We start from the raw sequence: 22,607 nt of genomic DNA, 5'->3' as shown, positions 1-22,607 counted from the left end.
ATGTTAGCAATGGATCATAACACAATAAATAGCAAAGACATGAATTCATATTGATGCACTTATACATAAATTGGAATTTTATTGAGTAACAGGATATGTACATAGTTTCAAATTGTTCCCTTCAAAATGCTTATTAATTACAAAAGGTACAGGAATAAATTTAGTGTGGAGAAGGCTTGCAGATACCATAATGAAGTGACTAAGTGAATACCATCATTAAAGGGGCAAATTAAATTTGCATACCTGCTGGTAGGATATGTTGAGAAGAACACAGCATCACTTCTGATATTTCTGCCAAAAATACATGTCCCAAGTCTTATCATGAGGACACATCAGACAAACCCAATTTGAGGAAGATTTTATATTCTACGAGGCTGTAGAATATATACGAGACTTCAAAAACTTCAAGATCTGAAGCATGAGTCAAAGACTGAGAAAATGTTCCAGACTTGTGGCATCACAACTAAATGCAATGCATGATTTTGGATTGTATCCTTTGGCTATACAAGCTATTATTGGGACAACTGGTAAAAGTGGAATGAGGTCAGGAGATTAAATTGTAGAAATGTATCATGGTTAGTATCCCAATTTTGATGGCTGCATTGCGGTTATACAGAAGAATGTCCTTATTTGTAGGAAATACACACTAAAGCATCTAGGAATGATGGAGCCTTAAGTTGCCAACTGGCTCTCAAAGAGCTCCAGAAAATAAATGTATTTGCCACTTTTCTTTAAGTTTGAGATTTTTTTCGAAAGATATTTTAAAGGAATTAGGTAGGGGAGGTAAATTCGAAAAGGACTTTGCATAAATTAAAACAACAGTGGGGCTTCCTGAATAGTGAGTCTAAGCCAAAAAAGCGTAACAGAATTATCTAGGGAATGTTTCAAAACACACACATACATATGCATGTACACATGCACATACACTCACATGTACACACAGAGAATCATTCAAATTTAGCCTCTGATCCTACCTGTGTGGGCTCTAGGAAAGAGGTAGTGATGCTGAACCACAGAACTGGCCTGGTTGTGTGCCTATTATCATAGCACAAGTGAAGGCTTCAAAAGAAAGTTGGGTTATGCAAAGAAGCACTTGTTGTATCTCCTCCTACTGAAATGATACCCAGAAAGCACATAAGGATGATAACTCCCTTTGTAATCTATATGGTTAATTCTCAGTGTTTAGGTCAGGATAATAGCAGATGCTCAATACATGGCAGAAGTTGTCATTACTGTATGCCTGACGTTGCTGCCCCAAATATTCACAATAACACAATAAGGTGTTTATCAAAGGAAATATAATTACCTGAAACTCAGAGGAGCTGAGGCTCTTGGTCAAGTTCACACAGCTAGGAATGTCATTAGTACTTTATCTTCCTAACCCTGGATGGAGGCCAGATAGGCCTCTCTCCCTGGTACCCCTCACTGAGTTGGACAAACGATCCTCCCTTAGTAAGGAGGATCTAAGAGGAAAAACATGGAGGTATTTTCATTGTTGCAAGGGTCAAAAAGAAATCCTTTCTCCCATTCCAGCACCTGTGAATTGTGCAAAGTCACTAAGTCACTTTGACGTCAAGGCACATTGTCTCTCTCCCAACCTGGGAAGGTGAGGAGTGACTGGCTCTCCTCTTCCCTGCTCCTGGAATCACACCCCAGTACTGGTTGGGACCTGACTCCTGCCTGCTTCCCAGCCTGCATGCAGCAGGAAGAGACACATTAGTCCCCACTGCCCATGCTGGATGCCCTCTGCCTTCTCTCTGACTCCCGCCATCAGCCCGAGCCACTGCCTCAGCTCCAGAATAAACACGATTGGGCAGAATTTTAGGACTTCACTGTCATATGGCTTCTTTGTCCAAGCAATTCTAATGCCTAAACCCATCTGTCTTTATATAGCACCTGAGCAGTGCTGAGTAACCAGGTTAAATTGTTTACAATTTTGTGAGCTGTTCTTATATGTACTTACATTAGCTCTTAACAAATTTGCAAAGGAGAATGCCTAATAGCTATTGTTTAAAAGAAGACTGTAAATTGGATAAAACTGGATTCTAGCCCCTATCTTCATGTCCTGATTTGATAGATAAGTGATGACCCTTAACATAAGCAATATTTTTTGGTTCAGTTCAGGTATTAGAAAGACCCCATCAAGTAAGCAGGGGAAATAAGAATAGAGACTTGTAGGCAGTGTGACATGGGCAGAGATGCAAAAGGTTACATAGGCAAAATGGACTTTAGAGTTCAATCTATTCATCCATTCAACAAATATTTATTGAGAATCTGCTTCATAACAGGCACTGGTCTTGACTCTGAGTATACAGAGAAGAACATGACAAATAAATCTCTGTACTTGTGGAGAATCAGTTGTTCAGTCAACAAATGATTATTTGCTTATACAATATTCAAAGCACTTGGCTGATGTAGTTTGCTTACTTCTGGCTCTTCCAGTCCCAGCTCCATCCAGCTCTGTGGCTTTTTAGGCTGTATGGGCCTAAAAAGGCCCATACACCTCCTCTAATAAACTAAAAGAAAAAAAGTATGTCACTCCCATCTTCCTTTCTCTGACCCAACAATACAGAAGTCAGGAGTTGATGATGATGATTTCTGTCTCAGAGAGAAGCACTGTGATACCAGGCACCAGCCATTAAAGTTTTGGGAGGAGTTTTTCCTGAAGGTCAACTACAGAGGACTTACTCAGATTCATTCATGAAAATCAGGCCACCACCTTTACTCTATGTGAATGCTACCATCACCTAAATGCAAAGCTTTAAACACTCTGAAAGCAAAGCTGAGCCTGGCCTCCCTTCTGCAGTTAGAGCAAAGCCCACCAGCTGGCTCCCATGGCCAATTAACTGGCCAGCCTGTATCCTGTTTCGTTGCAGTGAGGCAGCTCTCAATGAATTCCACTATTTTTACGGCAAAGACAAATGTGTAGAGTCGTCTGGTATTTATTTCAGGCTCTCTTTATGATGGGAAAGTAAAGCCTCCCTATTTGTACAAGCCACTGCGTGTTTACAGAGGGATTCTAAACACACTGCCAACTGGATAGCGTGGGGTTGGCCTAGTTTTGAAGAGAATCTTAATTAGTAACACCAGCAAAAATCCCATTTGGACCAAGATTTCATGTTCCAAAAGTTTTCATCTCAACTCCCCTACAGCTTATGGATGACTATTTCTGGAATGGTCTAGTAAGGAGGGAGTAAGAGAATCCAACACCATATATTTATCTCATTACATCAAAGTGACAAAACTCAGGCAACTCCAAATCACAAGTCAGAGCATGAGGATGAGTCCATACAAACACTGGGTCCATAGCCTTGGGTTTCCATGCGAAGTCCTTCTGCCTTAGGAAAGACATTACCAAGAGCCCTTGTCTGCTTTCCTGGCCAGACCACAGGGTCAGTTCTATAAACTTGGTCAAGGAAGGGCATCTTCAGTTAGAACTACTTACCTGGTCTCTGCGTCAGCATTTCTCAAATGTTAATGTGCATACAAGCCACTAGGGGATCTTGTTAAAATTCAGATCTTGATTCAGGAAGCCTGGGACGAGGCCTGAAAACCTTCACTCCTAAGAAGCCCCAGATGCTGCTGATGCTGTGGAGCACAGACCACACTTGGAGTAGCGAGGTTCCAGGTGCTGACTGTGAGCGTGCAAACTTGGCACCACCTCACTCACAAGAAGCCCCCAAACAAGTGAGAGGGAGGGCGCAGTGCTGGAGAGCAGAGTAAATAGGTTGAGCAGCCTGGAGCACTTAGCTTCTTCCAGCCTGTCATGAGAGAAGTTCCCCAACAACATGCCATCTAGTCCCCAGCAGCACCCCTTTTCTTTTCCCCGTGCCCATCTAGGGCTCCTCAAATCTCACACTTCTGGAGGCTGGAGAATCCAATGGGTGGCTTAGATTTACTATCTGGAGCCTTACTTTGCGACTCTCTTCACTCCTAGTACAGACGGGCGGACCTGCCTTCCTCCCCATCCGTGCTGATCTTTGAGCACGGCGACCCCACCTGTCACCAGGTTAGTGGGGCCTGTTAAGGAGACTCCTCACCTAAGTCTGGGTCTGAGATTTCCAGCATCTTTCCGTTCTCCACATGTCACTGACTTATAGATTGCTTCAGTTCAGGTATTAGAAAGACCCCATCAAGCAAACAGGGGAAAGAAGAATAGAGACTTATAGGCAGTGTGACACGGGCAGCCCTGCTAATGGCGGATCTGACTTCATACAGGAAGAAACCCCTCTTCAACCCTATCCCTCATGCTCCTCCCCATCTAACTATGTGCTTAACTAAAAGATGAAGATTTTCAAATGAACGTGTTTTCTTAGAAGCAAGGATTAAGATGGAGAGAGTTGATTAAAATAAAAACAAAATGATTGATCTGGGGTGGGGGAACAAGAAAAGAAAACTAAAACAACCATTCATTAGTTCGACGAAAGTAAAATGTGAAACTGCTGACTAATTTTGGTTTGGGGTTCTGCTTCCACAGAGGATCGCAATGCATTCTGCTTTATCCACATTTCTGGGCCCTGGGGAGATCATCCCAGTTGTGAGACGATGTGCCTGCTGTGCAGCTATAAATACTTAATTGCATTGCCAACTGAGATGGCTCCTCTCTTGATATTCTAGTTCTTATTAAATTCAAAAAATTCTTCTGTGTGCGGGGAAAACCTGGTAAAGGGAATGAACAGAGATCCAGGTTCACTGTGAAACGTTCTGAGCTCTAGGCCTTGCTAGTTAAACTGTGGTCTGGGAACCAGCGGCACGGAGATCACCTGGGAGCTTATTTTAAAAAGCAGAATCTCTGGCCCCACCCCACACCTACTGACTCATAATCTGCATTTTAATAAGATTTCCAGGGGATTTGTACATGCTATAACCTTTGAGAAAGACTGCTGTAGAGTGCTACTGTTTATGTAATATAACATTTTGGCAACTTTCATTTGAGGCAAGTCTGTTTACTCAAGGAACCAAACCTGGAATTGCAAACGAACTGGCCCCATAGCTTGCAATTCCAGCCCACAATCTGTAGTGTGGGGAATAAAACCTGGGTACCCCTCTTTCAGATACATAGGTTCTTCTAAAGAAAATGAACGTTTTGATTTAATGAGCATGGAAATTCTAAATTGTTTTTAAAAATATTTTCTAGGACAGACTGGAAAATGTCCACAAATTCTGTGAGATGGACGGATAGATTGAATTTTACCCCACCCAATATTACATTTGTGGCATAATGCCCAAGTGACCCAAAAAGTCAAAGCATGGACTTTGTTTTGTGTTATGAAGCAACAAGGGTAAGTAAAATTCCTCTTCTGCATGACTGCCTCCAGTGTCTCACTCCAATGGTCTTTCTCTCCTGCTGACCATTCCTGAAGTACCTCTGACATTAGTCATTTCCCTGCTCCAAATTACAAATACAAGTTGCATTCTTATTTTGGGGAATAGTAAGACGAGTTATTTGGACCAATCATCCCACTGAAAACAACCAAAATTTGCTGACTAAAATTTAAAAACGGCCTTCTTAAAAATGTGATTAAAAAGGAATCTGCTTCCCAGAGAGACAAGTGAGCAAAGAAGCATGTATGCCCTGAGAGCATTTGCTAATCTGGGCAAATATAAATTTTCATTCTGATAAGTTTGTGATGAAGAAGAAAATAAATCATAGTCCATAGATTACAAAAGGTGTGGTGGCCCCAAAGAGGCACAGCACAGTCTTAGGGTAACAGTGACCCAGGAGTAACCAAAACCTTAGATTTGCCTCTAAGTTCATATTATCTCAAGTCTTATACTTGGTTTAAGTATCTGAGATTAGTAGTAATGTACACATAAAGCAAACATGAACTCTTTGTGCAGGAAGGTATCTTCATGCGAGACCTCAAATAATTCCCAAAAGTAATTTTCACAGCAATGACTAGCATTTAGTTAACGATAACCGGGCAAATAAGGAATCAAGACACCATGACGGACCGAGAGAGCAAGAGATGTCAGAAAGAGACTTCAGATATTGGAATTATCAGACAATAATTAACAACATAGTATGTTCATATATTAAAAATCAGGAAACAGTATCCAGAATGTGGCACACGGAACCAAAGAGATGGAAAATAGAAAAGTAAGGTTAAGAGACATAGAGAATAAACTGATAATGTACGATATGTACTTCATTTGATATTTCAAAAGGGAAGAAGAAAGAAGTGGAATTACCAGTGTATAAGAAATAATAACTGAGTAGTTTCCAGAATAATAAAAGATGCCAAATTACAGATTTAAGGAATACAAAAAAAATCCCAAGTAGAGTAACTAAAAAAGATTCACACCTCCATACATCACAATAGAACTGCAGAAAACTAAAGGCAAAGGGAACGTCTAAAAATAGTAAGAAAGTAAAAAGGGTACAGTTAGACTGACAGCTGACTTCTCAAAAATAAGACTACAAGCTGAAAGCCAATGGAAAATATGTTTCATGTACTGAAGAAAATTACCATCAACGTAGAATTCTACAGTCAGTGAAACAATCTTCCAAATATGCAAGTAAAATCTGAAGAGCTTATCCACAGCATACTTTCCTTAAAGGAAATTCCAAAGCAGTAATTCTCAAATTCTCTGATGTGAAGGACCAGGTTTCAGATTTTGTGTTTTTTTAAATTTCCAGTCTGTCATGTACTAGACCTTTGGTTTATAACTTGTTCATCAAGTGAAGTACACTGATCATGCGCTTAGATGTTACAGAAATGTCAAGTTGCTATACAAGTTTTAGACCCTCACTCTCTGTACCTACCTTGTGGTGGACGGATAATTAACAGTCTGTATACTGGCAACCTTTCTGTGGCACAGCAGCACAGTTGTAAAGAATGCACTTTGAGCAGAAGGAAAGTAAGCCCCTATGGGTTGTCTGAACAAAGAGCCAAGAAAGTGACTAGAGAGGGCACTCTAGTAAGGAATCTGAATGCCAAGTTTTTCATGGGAACCCTTTCACATCTCCTTTTAAATTAACTGAAGCTGAATTAGCTGAGGTGGCTTATTAAAGCAGTTTTACAATCCAGCTTTTCCTATGTGTCAGGAAAGAGTGAATCTCATGAGGTGGAAGGGGAGAATTCCCCTCCTCTTTTTAAAAGTCAAATACACTGTGTAACGATACAGTCTTTTAAGGATTATTACATTTCCCTGATGATATAGGTAATTGTGAAAAACTATTTGAGAAAATTGTCCCAGAAAAACCAACTAAAACAAATTTTAAAAACATATTTTCTCTCTTCTGTAATCATGAAGAGCAAACGAAAGCACACTGTGGCGGCAGGGATGTGAGTTATGGGGTTCTCAGATAGAGAGCCAGTTGGGACATGACAGTATCAGGAGCAATGTTTCTGTTTTGATAGCTTTAATAAATAATAATGTCACAGTATAAAAGAAATTTTTATAATCCAAATTTAGTATTCTTCAAAATAATGAGAGTTTAAAAGTAAGATTCCCACTGCTGACTACTGAAGAGTTTATTCTACCAACTAAATCAGAAACTGGCATTCCATTATTTCATGTCTTTTATATAAGAATACAAAAAAACAAAAACAAAACAAAACAAAAAAAATGAAAAACTGTGTATTTGGATCTCATCTTTCTCTTTCCCGTCTCAACTAATTAATTTATTTATTCCCTTTCATCCTCATATACCACTCTTAGTTCCCTACTCCCAACTGAAAGTCATTCAATTGTGTTTAATGTGTATATAATCTTACAAAATATACAGAGGATGCCAAAAAACATATACACATTTTAAGAAAGGAAAACTATATTAAAATTACAATATTCAATATATACCGATAACAAAAGATGAATACAAGTCACGTTTGACTTCTACAATTACAAGAGGTGCTCAAAGTGGTTACCATCAGCGTCCAGACACTTCAGATTATGGCAAACTACTGCTTGAGCAACATTGACCAAAGAGTACACTTGTATACATTTTTTTGGGCACCCCCGATATATTCTTATAACATGCATATTGATTTGTGCACAGGGATTTTTATTACATGCGAATAATGTTGTTGCATGTTTTTAAAATCTGGATGGCTCCCTATTTCATGAACTAATTGATTCTCAGAAGTTAAATTGACCTTTGAAGTCACATCCATTTTTCCTCCCAGGTTGGCTTTGCCCTTACATCATCCATGTGACAGACAGGCTGGCCGTCCTGGATGGCTTACACGCTCTGTGTAATGGAGATCTCAGCCTTATAAAGGGGCCAAGTCCATGGTGAAGGTCAAATCCTTGAGAGGTCTCTTCCTTCTACTGGGCTAACATACCACCCTATATGGCCCCCATCTAATTAACTCTACACCAGGACACATGGAAGCATTGTGACACAGTGGATGTCTCACCAGGTATTGTTTGGCCATCTAGTTTCCCAGGCTGAGACTCAGGAATTGGGTTTTTAAGACCTACTGCCTGACTTATCTTTATTAGCTTTCCTGTCTGCAGGTCAGTTCCCCATTCAGAAATCTGTCTCCCCTTCTCAGTTTCTGCAGTACTGTAGTGCCATTTCTATCCTGGCTCTTTGCACACCCATCTCTCTTTTTCATGCCTCCAGTGCATACCTGCCACTAGAATCCGGTGCTCTCTTCCCAGTCTCACATGCACGCTTTGCTGGTTCCTGCCACCACAGCTTCGTTAACACTGCTTTTTTCTCCTGACCCCTTTTCCTCTCTCTCCTCCAAGACCCAGGGCAGCCTCCACTTCCTCTACAAAGTGTTAGAGGCACACACCGAGGGAGGAACAACCCATTGTGAAGAACAGCTGAGGAAAAAATAGTCCCAATATAAGAAGCCTAATGTAATATGTGCCCATGACTGTTCCTTGTTGCAAGGAACAGATAACAAGTTCAGTTCGTTTAAGCTATAAAGGGATTTAATATAAGGCTATCAAGGAGCTCATAGACTCTGAGAACAAAACTAGAGAACAAGGTTTGGCAAATGGAATAGAAGGCAGAGAGCAGGGAACAGAGCCAAGTACACCACAGGGTCCTCTCATTTTATGTTCCCATCACCCCATCACCACCACCAGAAGATACTCAGCACTGCTGCTGGCTCCCAAGTGAGGCCAGTGCTGCTGGACTCCTGTCGTCATAGATACCTTTTCAATTCTTACTCTGCCTTTGATTTACCTCCTCAAAGTTCTACATCCAACCAAGGGTGTGTGATTCTCAGGCCTGGGTCCTATACCTGCTCCACATTTGCCAGGAAGTGGGGAGAGGGAATAAATGGCCTTGAAACATTCTTAGAAGTCAGGCCCTACCTGCTACCCAACCACATAGGATTGGAAGGTTGGGGCCAGATTGCCAGAAACAAAACGTTCACTAGAAGTAATTAGAAAATGAACTAATGCTTTTTGAACAAGGTTCACATTTCCCAGCCCAGCGATGTAGTACCCATTTTGGAAAACTTGTGAAAACACTGTCAACCAGAATTCTTGGTGATAGAGGGAAAGTCAAAACCTGAAGTTTGTTGAAAACATCCTAATTCCCTCAAAAGGGAAATTCAACTATTATTAAGGTTTGGTGATTAATAAACAAATATCAGCAGCTGTGTGAGAATGGCAACTGTGGTTCATGCTTCTCTTGTATTTATTAACACCAGATCACAGTGGGACATGTGGGGGCATGAGTAACACAGAAGCATCCATTGCAAAGATGGTTTCTTTCATCAAGTTTACTTTCCCAGCTTGATCTACATGAAAACTTATTGTCATTTTGGACTTTTATTATGGTCTTCTCCAGAAGCTTAGGTAGTCAGATGCACTTGCCCTTTCTAGTCAGGTCAAGTCTCAAGGCCATTCTGTACAGTTAAATGTCACTCTCGAGCATATACCCAGAAATACCACCTGAGTGGTATTCACACAGTGTCAGGTGCTGTTAAGGTCAGAGATGCTCACAGCTATTTTGGTCAAAGAGCCAGGGGCCAGCCCAATGAGCCATTATTGGAGAGGTAGTTTAGGAGGGGACTGGATCCTAGAACTAGGTCTTCCCACTAGTGTGAAGCAGACTCAGGGGGCCACATTATCACCTGGGACAGTGGAGGAGGAAGGAAAGAGGCTGGCACAGGGTTGCCAGGGTACTGCTAGAGAGCACATGTGCCCACCCCACCCCCCAGCCAGCAGTCAGCATCAGTTTCTATAGGCAGAAAAAGTTAAGGTACCACAGAGAGTGTGGGGTGCTTTACCAGCATCCAATCTCCCCTCTTCCCTAGTAACCTCACGCCAACCCTATTTGGCTAGGAGTTAGGAGTGGGCAGAGGAGATACAAATGAAAATCACTGAATGGAATTTCTGGGAGCCCCTCTATAGCTGCTGGTCCTGTCCTTTCTTCTTCATGGTTAGAATACGGACATAATGGGAGAGTTCCTGTAGCCATCTTAGAAAGCTGAAGATCTCAGAATCATCTTAAAGCCAAACAGAAAGACGGAAGGAGCTTGAGTTCTCTACGACTCTGAAAGTACCACAGCAGGCGTGGACTGCTTACCTCCAAGCTTTTCTTTATGTGAGTGAACAAACCCTTAATCTTTTATGCCATGCATTTGGGTCTCCGTTAGCCCAACAATCCTCATTCATACTGTGGACAGGAAGGAGCTGAGAGACAAGAGAAATTCAGAAGCCCAAGCCGCGGAGCAGTTGCAAGTGTAAGAGGAGAAGGGCAGGAGGAAGCACGGCTGTAGCCAGCACGTTGCATGCAGGGCTGGGCTTCTCCCACCAGGCTCCCAGGGAACTGGGCTGCTGGTCGTATTGCTCAGATGGAACTTAGTCTACAGAGCTAGACAACATCCAGTTTTGAGAATATATATACACAACCAAAACTGAGTTCCAGGGACAAATAAAAGCAGTTATTAGGACCAGATGTGGTCCAAGGTCAAAGCTGCATGAGTAGAAAAAGGGATGTGATGCCAAGTTCTTAAACCCCTTCTATCCAGAGTGAGGACTGGCACATAGACCAGGGTGAGGATCCGCCTAAGGACAGATGACGAGCAGCTTTAGCCGTGATGACAGGTTTGGCAGGACCTGAGGCCGAGGAACAGGCAAGGCCAAAGAGCAGCCTTCCTAACACCCCTTTGGGATGGTAAGGAGCCAGGTTCACATGAAGACATCAGTCCACAATATCTGCTCCCCTGAGAAGTTTCCTCAACCCCCATGCCCAGCTGAATCCTCACCTCAAAGAAGACTAGGACAGAGGAAGGAGCCAGTGAGGAGCTGTCAACTGCTCAGGGAGGAAACGTCAGAGAGAGGGTCTTGAAGGAAGGGGGGTTGCTGACTGCACCTGGCCTTTGCTCTTGGGGGACCCATGGAGGAACTCCATCTGGGACTCTTAACTCCCTCTTGTACTTGACTCTCGTGAGGACCAGACCCACTGAGGGTAGCTTAATGTTTTCCTAATGTTTGAATTAGGATGCTTTAGCTGCACATAATACTACACCCTATTAAAATAACTTTAATGTGAGGGGCACTTATTATTCCACTTAGTAAGAGGCCTAGAGACAGTTGTTTCAGGTTTCATTAATTCAGCAGGACAATAAGTCACCAAAGACTTAAATCTGCTATGCTCTTCTCACTGATGCTCCACTTTGGACTTGTCCCTGGGTCCCCAATATGGTGACCACAGTTTGCAGCATCATGTCTGTACCAGAGCAAAGCCTTTCTGAGACTCTCCTTGTGTTTAATTGGCCAGAATTAGGTCACGTGATCTGACTGCAGGAGAGAATGCCGAAATAAATATTTGGCATTTTTTTAGTCTTTTGTGAGAAGTGGCTTCTGCCAGCAGAGAAAAGCATTGGAAATGGATGTTGAGTAGACAAGCAATAGTATTGCCATGGAGACAGCAGGCACTGCTCTAGATAGAAGGAACAGCTATAATTTGAGGCCCTAGAGACCTGAATCATGAGAATTTACCAAAATACTTAACAAAGATGAGATAGAGGAATCTGTTGTTCTCCTTTTCTCAGTCTCGAAGGAATTATCAGTCAAGGTGCACTACACGATCATTGGCCGAGGGGTAGGTATGTGGTCTTGGCACTAAAAAGTGACTTCAGGCATTACAAGTATGGGGACAGAGTCCCAGAGAGCAGTTTCCAGGCTCTCAGTCTCACGTGGAAAGGTGTTAGCTTGGTTATTAGATGGCCACCAGCTGCAATCAAATGGCCATCCACTGTGGCTGGGTGGCCATCAGCTGTTACCGGTTAACCATTAGTCACTAATATAACTTCCGTGGCTATGCTAGGGGGTTGGTGGGTGGGTTGGTTGGCAGAGAAGCGCACGGCGGATTGCGCATCACGTGGAACCTACTTTCTGTGTCTCCAACCCAGCCACCAGCGAGACTGTAGTGGTGTGAACCCCCCATCCGTGGCTCCGTTGGTGTTCCTTTTTGGCCTCACCACATCCTGCGTTCTTATATGGGGAGCAGGACCAGAGACCCCGCATGACAACAAGTCACTGAAAGAAATCTTCCATAAGCCCTGTCATATCCCTGTCTCCACAAAATGGCTGTAGGCCATGTGCTGCCATAGAGCATTCTGACTATATCACCCCTATAAGTCCCTCCTACATAGAAATTTTTGAGTGTCTCTTAAAGCAATTGAACAAATTACTCTCACCTGATATTTGAATCTCACACAAAGTAATAAAAATACAGGAAGTGGTTGAAGCAACTGCATTCAGATTTAGGTGTTCCCTAGGTACCCTAGTCCATGTTCTTCTGGGTCCCTCCCTGGTTGTTCAGATGTTTTTTTAGATATATGAGTCCCTCAGTATCATTTCAATAAATTCCTTTTCAGATGCTCAACAGAGCTGCTGTTGCTTGCAACCAAAGAACCTTGGCTGTCACAGACGGAATACCACCTGCTTTCAGGGGAACAGAGAGAAGATATAACTCCCATTTTTTAAAAGCACAACTCAAATTCTATCTAGTAAAAGATTTTTAAATGCCAACTTTTTGACTATTTTCATGTTATTCAGGCCACATTTTAAACACTAAAACTAGCCCATCAAAGTGAGAAAAAAACCCCAGCTACTTGAGGTATTGCACTAATGGACACCCTCAACTCGACCTGTGCTTATATCTGATTTCTCAGCAAACAGATATGAACCCAATCTTGCAGCTCACTATATCTGTGTGCTAGAAAATTGTCTGGCAAACAATGCATGAACCTCCTTCTGTGTCTAAAGTAAAAGAACACATTAATTTTATCAGGGCATTCAGAGTTGGGATTATTTGTCTCTCACTTTCCCCTAGAGATTTAGCCAAACAATGTCTCTCAGTTGTGAAAAACAAAATGGAAAGCAATCACTATTAGGAATATTAAACTTTAAGCTTTTTAAATGACACTAAAGTCCTTTCTCCAAAGAGATCTTCAATCAGGTACTCGCTCTTTATTACAAAAGAAACCAAGTCTGCCTCTGTTAAGCAGGGATTATGAGATCAAGTCCATAATAGAGAGCCAGCTCTATTGAGGTAACAATATTTCATTACCCTGCTTCAAACTAATGCACCATTATAATGATCTAATCATTAGGATAGTGGTTCATTCAGACTAATAGCCCACAAAATATCAGCCTCTAAAACAAAGCTGAGTTTGGTTATAGGCATGAAGAGCGCCGTGCATGGCCATGTCACAGACCCGGGGAGGAAATCTTGCATTTGCAGTTAGAAATCACTGCCTCAGCACCCTGTGATGAAAATCTGGAAAGTCACTTGTGTATTATGCCAAACTCATTGTGAGAAACGGCCAGATTGTCACTTGAGCACTGTGCTATTCTACCGACATCTGCATGGTATATTATCATGCTATAGCCACTCACCCCAATGTTCAATTAAAAGAGGGTTTCTCAGCAACCAAGACAATATTATTATGCAGCCAGAGGAAAAGCATCAGATTAGCAGAAAATCCAGACTCGAAGTTCTGATTTAGGACTTCCCGCCAGACACATATTCTGCCCTTGACACGAACAAGTCTCCAAGGTCCACACTCCACATGGGCTGTCCTCCCTGGCCACAGAATGGCTGGCACCCCACAGGGGGTGGGTGCCAAGGGCAGCACCACCACTGACTACTGATACTGGAAGACAATCTGAGGCAAGAGTGGTGTAGGGAGCCCAGAGGACCTGTAGTACACTCACTGTCACAAAGCAACCTGAAGGCCCAGATTGTCCCCACACAATCTCAAGCCTCCTCGTACTTTCTCTGATTCTGGAGCCACCTCCATCTTGTGCTTCTTGACACCATTTTCATGGGTATAACATGATGTCCTCAGAGCTCTTTTTTTTTTCCACAACTGAAATCCCATCCCTGAGCTGCTGGCAGCTGCCCTTATCCTGAGGGAAATTTCCTGGGACTAAATTTGGGAATGACTCCGTCTGGGAGGAGGGACTTAGCAGACTGGAATTCTTCTGCATGAAGACCTGTGGAGACTCTGGGTGGACTCTGAGTGCAGGGAAAGGCTAGAAAGGAGTCCTCGTTTCCCTCCCTCCATCTGCAACTTTTGTCTGGGATGGGGGTTACAGAATAGAACAGAGGCACTTGCTCCAGGATCCTTCCCTGAACCCCAACTTTGGTAAGATGTCCTTCCCATGTGCTTTCAGAACAACCTGTGCTTATTTTTGTTACTTCTTACTGTGGTAGCACCGCCCACGTTTCTGTATATTGAAAATGCTCAGAACCTCTGCTTTGTGGAGCTAACTTGTCTTAATCACTGTTACCCCCTCCGTGTAACACAAGACCTGGCAGGAAAAGCAAAGTGAAGGAAATTCAATTCACTTCACACACAGCACAGTAAAACCGTCGAAGGGACACCATGTTGTCCTTGCCTTCTTGGAGTGTGCAGTCTAGGAGAAAATGGACTGTGGCCCAGAGTGTAGGCAAGGACTCAGGCACCACCATGAGACACCATTGATGCTGTGGCCAGGGAGGAATAGGGTTGAAGAGACATCCAGTGGTTGTTGGCATGAGCTCACAAGAAATCAAAGCCAGTAAAAGAGGAAGAAACACAGTGTGCACCCCTCTTCCCTCCAGAGCAACCCTATAAATGCCGATTGCTTACATTGTCACATCGGACATTTTATGTCTGTCTCCCTAAGATGCCTTTGAAAACTGCAATTCAAACTGGATAATCAAATGAAGAAAAATGTCATTCCACTTGTCAGGGTGTAGAACAGTGAAGGCACATCAGGCCTCTGGCTCCCTGGTTCTGCTCTTTTCCTGCTCGACCTCCATCATGTGTTGTGTTGGACTCATCCTTGGGCTGATGCAAAATGGCTGCAGCAGTTGCAGGCATTACATCCGACATGGTGTATGGGATGAATTGCATCCCCCAAAATTCATCTATTGAAGTCCTAACCCATAGTATTTCAGAATGTGACTATATTTGGAGATTGGGTCTTTAAAAAGGTAATTAAGGCAAAACAAGATTATTAAGGTTGGCTCTAATCATAGTAGTGTCTTTATAAGAAAACAAGATTGGGACAAATCACACACAAAAAAGACCATGTGAAGATATGGAGAAAAGACTATAATCTACAATGCAAGGAGAGAGGCTTCAAAAGAAATCAACTGTCAACATCTTGAACTTTGACTTTTGGCTTCCAGACTTGTGAAACAATAAGAGTTTGTTGTATAAGTCACTCAGTCTGGTACTTTCTTAAGGCCACCCTAGCAGACGAATACACACAGCTATGTCCAGAAACACAAAGGGCATGCTCTCTTCTTTGCTTCATGTCTCATTGGCCAGAATCAAGTCTTAGACCCCTTCCTTGTCAACCTGGCAAAGATGAATGGGATTGCCATGATCCGATTAAACTCCAAATCTGAGATAGAATGGATGCTGAGAATGGATCCATGGTAACTGCACAGCCCCAGGAAAAACAATTCACTCTCTGCTTCTCTGTCCTTTACTCATACCCAAGAGAGAGCAGGATAAGAAGACTCCAAATGTGGAAAATGGACCATAGTATTATTTATTATGGCTGATTTTATTTCCTTTTTTAAGTTCTTAAAGTATGTAGGACTATTTGATTTGTGTAGGAACCAACAATCATTTACCTTTTGAAATCAAATCTTATTTGTAAAGAAAGATGCAGCCTCTACAAAAAAAATACTTGTCCTTTGAGATCACGTAGCAAAATGTTCTTTGTCATTTGTTAAGGATCATCCGGACAGTGCACAGTGCCTCACATGTAGTTGGGACTCAATAGTTGAATGAAGATTGCTGGTTACTTTAAGAACCTTTGTTTTATGAGAAAAAGAAGGAATTGAATGAAAATCTGGGCATTATTTAGGAACCAACAGATTGAAACATTAGATTTTATCCCTCTACAAGGACTACACCCAGGTGTTGGTTGGGTCTCTCTGTTTTCTTTACAAACATGTTGGGCATTTTGTAAATTGAGGAGAAAGACATTAGATACACTTTCCTGCTATCCCCACATACAACGGTGTTGAAGTTATCTGTCCCAGAGCTGGCCCCACTCACAGTATCCATTGAAGGGAAGTCTTCAAGCAACCACATGTTAGGTAACACAGCCTCTCTCTGCAGCCACATCATATTGGATTATTAGTTGACAATCAATCCACAGGCAAGCCAATGTCTCTGTTGGTCAATGATGTTTGCTTCAAAAAACGTGGGATGGGCTAAACAGATCCTCTGTGTGAGAAATCTGAAGGACGACACTGAATCAAGTTAGCAAAATAAACAGTCTCTGAAAGGATGCAAAGAGCATCCTTGCTGAACAGTGGGAGCTCTACATGTTTATTGAAAGGACAAAGAGAGCAGGATGGTAGAGTTGTGGTCATGGCAAGTCAAGTTCAGAAGAACTGGGAACTGAAAGGTACGGAGCAGGTAGACAATATGACAGCTCCATTCCAAAGTCAATTCACAATGCCGTACTCATGAAAATGCTGCTGCTGCTCAAACTGCTGGGGAGATCATCTGTAAGGCTTTCCTTTTAGGGCAGTGTGTTCTGTTGGCTCAAATGTGTCATGTTTTTCTTTGATGGTGGATTTGCTCTTACCTCATAGTAATTTATGGCCAACTCTTATGCACATAGTTTGTAAATCAACAAGCTAAAGAAAATGGATGAGGCTGTCATGGGGCTTGTTTTCAGATTTGTAGATCAGGGGTTTGGATGAGGGTCACTGAGGTCTTAACAGTGCTAGTTAACATTCTAGCACCACAATTTTCACCAATTCCTTCTCTTTCTTACTGCATCTAGACATGAAGCAATACAGGAAAACGTTCCAGGAGGACGAGACTCATTAAAAGGCAAATCTTGGGAAATTTGACAAAAAACATAAAATTTCGACATCACAGCTACTTTCCCTGGCAATAGCAGCCTATTTTGTCCCTTGGCCTCCCTGCCCCAAGTGGAGCTTCTGGGCTTGATGCAGCATTGCAGGATGCCCTTCTCTAGGGTTCCTGGCTCTCTTTTGGGCAAGGGAAGGTCAGGGTTACTTTCCCCAGCATCTCCACGTGGGCTATGCGACCATTATACCAAATTTCAAAAGGAAACCTCACCACGGGCTGTGTGATTACAAACATCACCTTTCAATTTTCTGATTTCCTCTATTAGCATATTTCCCATAAGCCCAATCCCTGGAGATCCATGGGTACAAAGACAAAAATGCAAATTGAACAAAAATTCCCCAGAAGAAGGAAGCCAGGGAACTGTGGAGAGAATATCAAAGAAAGTGATATGGGTTGCTCAGGGCGGTTGTGGAAAGAGAAAATAGAACACTGCTCCTGGTTCAATACTCAGAAAACTCATGCCCAGTTATTTGGCAAATCAGACGATGACATTTTTTGGACAGACACATCCAGCGTTGCGGTGTTTTCTTCTTAATTTTTGTTGTTGGCTGTTCCCGCCTTTTGGGTCCAAGGCTGAAGTTAAGGGTGGGGATTAAATATAATAATCTCCCTTATTTTGGAGGTATGTTGTGGAGCACACATTTGCTCTTTCAATCACCACAGTTTCAAATGCTGATAGAAAATGTCAGTTAAAATTGGGTTAAAAAGGTTTCTGAAGTAAAAGCTGGTCAAAGGGAAATAGCAGGAGTCTTTTATTTGCCTGTCTGCTCTGCCAAACCACTGGAGTGTGATTATGTAGTCAGATTCAGGACAAAGCAAGGTGGGTGGCTGGCCAGCTTAAAGGGAAAAATGTATGCAAGGCAGGCTTTGGGACATCATGTGAGCTGTTTTCTGTAATCCTCCTCCATGACAGATGCATACATTTGGGAAGGATTTGAGTCCTGGAAGGTAGATAAAACTGAAACCTCTCCTGAGGAAAAAAGATAAAGGGGCAGTGTCTATAGTTCACCGGCTTTTCTAGGAAGAGCTGTTTAACAAAAGCTGCAGCCTGGGCTCCGCACTGTGTGACGGCAGGGCCGCCATGGGCTCAGTGAAGCTTCCAGCACAAGCCACCAAGCTGCTCTTGTTCTAAGTATAACTAAGCTGAATTGATGGGAAGCCAGGTGACCTGGTGGCCACGCAGAGGGTGACAGTCAGGGACTTCTGTGCCTCACTGCCCCATTCACTCAACTCTCAGAACCTTGGGTTCCTTCATTTTCAGTGGCAGACAAAAAACATATGCCTTTTATAAGGATATAGAAGAAACGGAAGTCCCCTACACTGCCGATGGGTTGTAAACTTGTACAGCGACTTCAGAAACAGCTTGGCAGTTTCTGAAAAAGTTAAACACACACTTACCATAAGATCTAGCCATTTCACTCCTAAGGTATTTAGTCAAGAGAAAAGAAAGCTACTTCCGTGCAAAGACTTGTACAACAATGTTCATCGCAGCTTTATTTATAATAGCCCAAACGTCCATCAACAACTGAATAAGCAAATGATGGTGTGTCCATATGATGAAATAGTAGTCCACCAAAAAGGAGTGAATTATGGATACATACAACATGGAAAAGTTTCAGAATAATTAGGCTGAGTGAAAGAAGCCAGACAAAAGAAAAAATACATACTACCATGTTTCCACCAAAATAAGACCGGGTCTTGTATCAATTTTTGCTCCAAGAAATGCATTAGGGCTTATGTTCAGGGGATGTCATCCTGAAAAATCATGCTAGGGCTTATTTTCCGGTTAAGTCTTATTTTTGGGGAAACATGGTATATAATTTCACTTACATAAAATCCTAGAAACTATAGAATAATCTGTATTGGCAGAAAATATATCAGTGCCTGGGGACAGCGAGAACAGCAAGAAGGAATTACAAAGGGGCATGAGGAAATTTCTGGTAGCAACACTGGTAGCAGGCTCATTATCTTCATTGTGATGGTATTTTCACAGGTGCAAACACATGGCAAAGCTTATCAATTATATCTTTTCAATATGTGCAGTATATCATTTATGCCTCAATAAAGCCGTTTTTAAAACATATGTATTTCATACTTTTCCTAGAACTGCCTCCTGTTTATCCTTGAAGATTCAACTTAAACATTTATTACTTTCTCTAGAAAGTTTTCTTGGCCATCACTCTTTCTCTTTCCCACACTCACACTCTGTTTAGACCTACTCTGCACTCACCATCCCTCTATAATAGCATGTACTAGGGTCTTCTGTAAGGATTGATTGGCTTGTGTGGTCTTGAAGAACAGGGCTCCATCTTTCATATTTGTGTCCTTGGCACCTACCACATGGCCAGGAACATATATGGTCCCTGAGTGTTTGTTGAATGAATGAATGAATGAATTTAAAATATTTACTTTGCATCTTCTAAAACACTAGATACAAAAGTAGGGACATAATATAAGTTTAACATTCAGTAATGGATGGATGGATGGATGGATGGATGGATGGATGGATGGATGGATGGAGATCCACTACCCTGACCACACCTGAGCCTGCAGCATCTGTGACTATATTTCCCCTTGACCTGGAGTTAGCTTTTGAAATCTCCCCTTGAACCCTCCTCAATAGCCACACCGCTCCCAGGCCAGCAGCTCAGACCCTGTGCTTTCTCCACATCAGGCATGACTAGATCCAGTCTACTCCAGAGCCCTGGTTCAATCTCTGTTGTGACATCAGGACTTTTTTCAGGCCTTTCCAAATCAAAACTTTACCTAGAGAATATTCTACTTTGTCATGGTGCTGAGGGAGGGGAAATGGAATACATTATTCTAGTCTGATGCATTCTTTTCTTTTTCAACAAACCTCAATTTCCCAAATTACAATTAAAAGGAAAATGCTAGAGCACAAACAGCATTATAACATTGAATTGCTGTATTTGGTGGAGTTTCCTCTCAAATTCCACATCAATAGGCAATTTAACAATAGGAGAAATCTCAATGGGAGTTCACCAGATGAAATTAACACAACACATAGCTCTGGACTAAAATATTTCTTTGCCCATGTAATTGCTTGTAGCCACCCTTGTGTAAAAACCCCCATCAGTTTATAGGATTTGTTGTATGTAAATTGAAGACTAAATGGTTGGTAGCACCTTTCAGCTCTGCAATGCTGGAAATGAGTTTTTTAATAGGAAATTAGATTAGTAATATTTTAGTCAACAAAACTGCAGAAAAATTCTGCATAAAGCATGATTTTATTCATGCACAGAGACTTTTAAAATCAAGAGTGAACAATTGTTGAAATTTGTGAATGGTTATTCAGAAAACAATTCCTCTACATTGCAATTGGACAAAGTCCAGGGCAGAAAAAAATGATTTACTGCATACCTTTATCACAAAATTCCACCACAATTCATGTCCTAGATAATGATACGATAGCCTCTTCCTCCACAGCAACTTACAATTTGTGTGTAACCTGGAAGCTTAAATCAGCTGCAGGGCACTTATACATCCTAATCTTTGCATTCGTCCTAAGAATATAACACACGTCTCTGGAAGGCTGGGGGTTGGGGACACAGGGTGGGAAGATGGCAGGGGAAGGGAGGTGGAATCTGGGTGTCAGGCCTCCTTGCTTTAGCAAATGGACCTGGTTGGGTTCCAGGAACCAGGGCTAAGCAGGCTGTACCTGTTGTTCTGGGCCAGAAGTAAAGGGAATTTGAAACCTGGCTCTCATTCTCACCCCAGGGAAAGTGGCTTGGGAATCCAGTACAGAGCATGCAGGCCCAGCGAGGAGGAGGGAAGCAGGGCAGAGAGAAGAGTACATGAGGACCAGTCACAGAGGCCCTCAGTGCCATGCTAAGGAAGAGGAAGACTGGAAGTTTCATCTTTGGAGACAACATCTGGAAGGATTTCTTGGGCAAATCTAGGTTTTGAGGCATATGAAAACCATACAGTTAGGGAGCTCTCTCTATGAAAAGAACACATTTATGAATATCCTACAGGGCAAAGGATCTTAGGAGTCTTGCAAGGAAGGGACCCTGGAACTGAAGCTTTATGAGCCTGCTGGTGAATCCACTTCTGTCCATAAGACATACCTGCCAAAGAGGGGGAAGCTGTTGATGAGCCTGTGAGCCTGGGCTGGGGAGTAAACGACGCCACAGGTGGCGTGCAGGGAATTGACAGAGCACTGGTGTCTGGGGCTGATCCCAGACAAGGAACATCAAATCAACTAGAGGGGGCCTGTTCCACCCTCCTCCACCAGAAGTAGGAAGCAGATGGTGTGTGCACTGCCACAGGCCTGCAAAAAGCTGCAACGCTCTCTCTAAAATGGCCATGCAGAGAGCTGCACTGAGATGGCAGGGCAACAGAGAAGTAGGTAGCAGCAAGGGCCTTTCACAGAGGGGTCTTTGGTCCCCTCTTGCTTCAATTGTGCAACTCTTTAATGATCGTTCTGCCCATGTCCAAGGCTGAAATGCTTGAAAGAGAGAGAGAAGGACCCAGTGGGACAGCTCCCGAGGGGAATTTAAGCAACTAGAGCCCCGTGATTAGACCATGTGAGCCACTTCTCTCAGCTAGTTTTCAGACTGTCCTGATTCAGCATCTAATTTTGTCATAGTTGAGACCACTGTCTGACTCTACATAGAGCCACAATGTCTAGGTCTGAATCCTGGCCCCACCACTCACTAGCTGTGTGACCTTGGACAAATAATAAACCTCTCTGTGCTTGGTTTTTCGCATCTGTAAAATGGATACTGTTATAACATTTACCTCATAGGGCTATTGTGCATTAATGTATTTAAAGCACAGAACAGTGCAATAATAAATATTAGCAATTATTGTCTGTTCCTTTTAAATGATGATTACGTAGACTGATGTATCTCAAATGTGGTACACCTTAGAATCAACTGGCAACAATTTTTTTCCTGGCAATGGTTTTTAAGTAATCTTTTTATATAATGTAGAAAAATACACAAGCCATAACTGTACAGCTTAATACATTTTCATGAAGTATCTATCATCTATACCAAAACAGAATATTGCTGTATGTGACGTGCTTTTATAAATGCGGATTCTCTAGCCTCTTTCCAGAATTTCTGATAGTAGAGAATCACCTTAGAATTCCCAACAGAATTCCCCTAACAGAAGCACCTATTGGTGACCAAGGATTGATAAGAGGGGCACCACAAACATATGGCTCAGCATGCCATTCACATAGTATTTTTTAAATTGTCTAATTCAATTGAAGCGAATAATGCTTGAAGTATCTAATGACAGGTCAGATTTCAGTTATAGGGG

The sequence above is a fragment of the Rhinolophus sinicus genome, linkage group LG02 (assembly GCF_036562045.2).
Source record: "Rhinolophus sinicus isolate RSC01 linkage group LG02, ASM3656204v1, whole genome shotgun sequence".
NCBI classification, from domain to species: domain Eukaryota; kingdom Metazoa; phylum Chordata; class Mammalia; order Chiroptera; family Rhinolophidae; genus Rhinolophus; species Rhinolophus sinicus.
The sequence above is the reverse complement of the archived record's forward strand: the minus strand, read 5'-3'. Positions refer to the sequence as shown.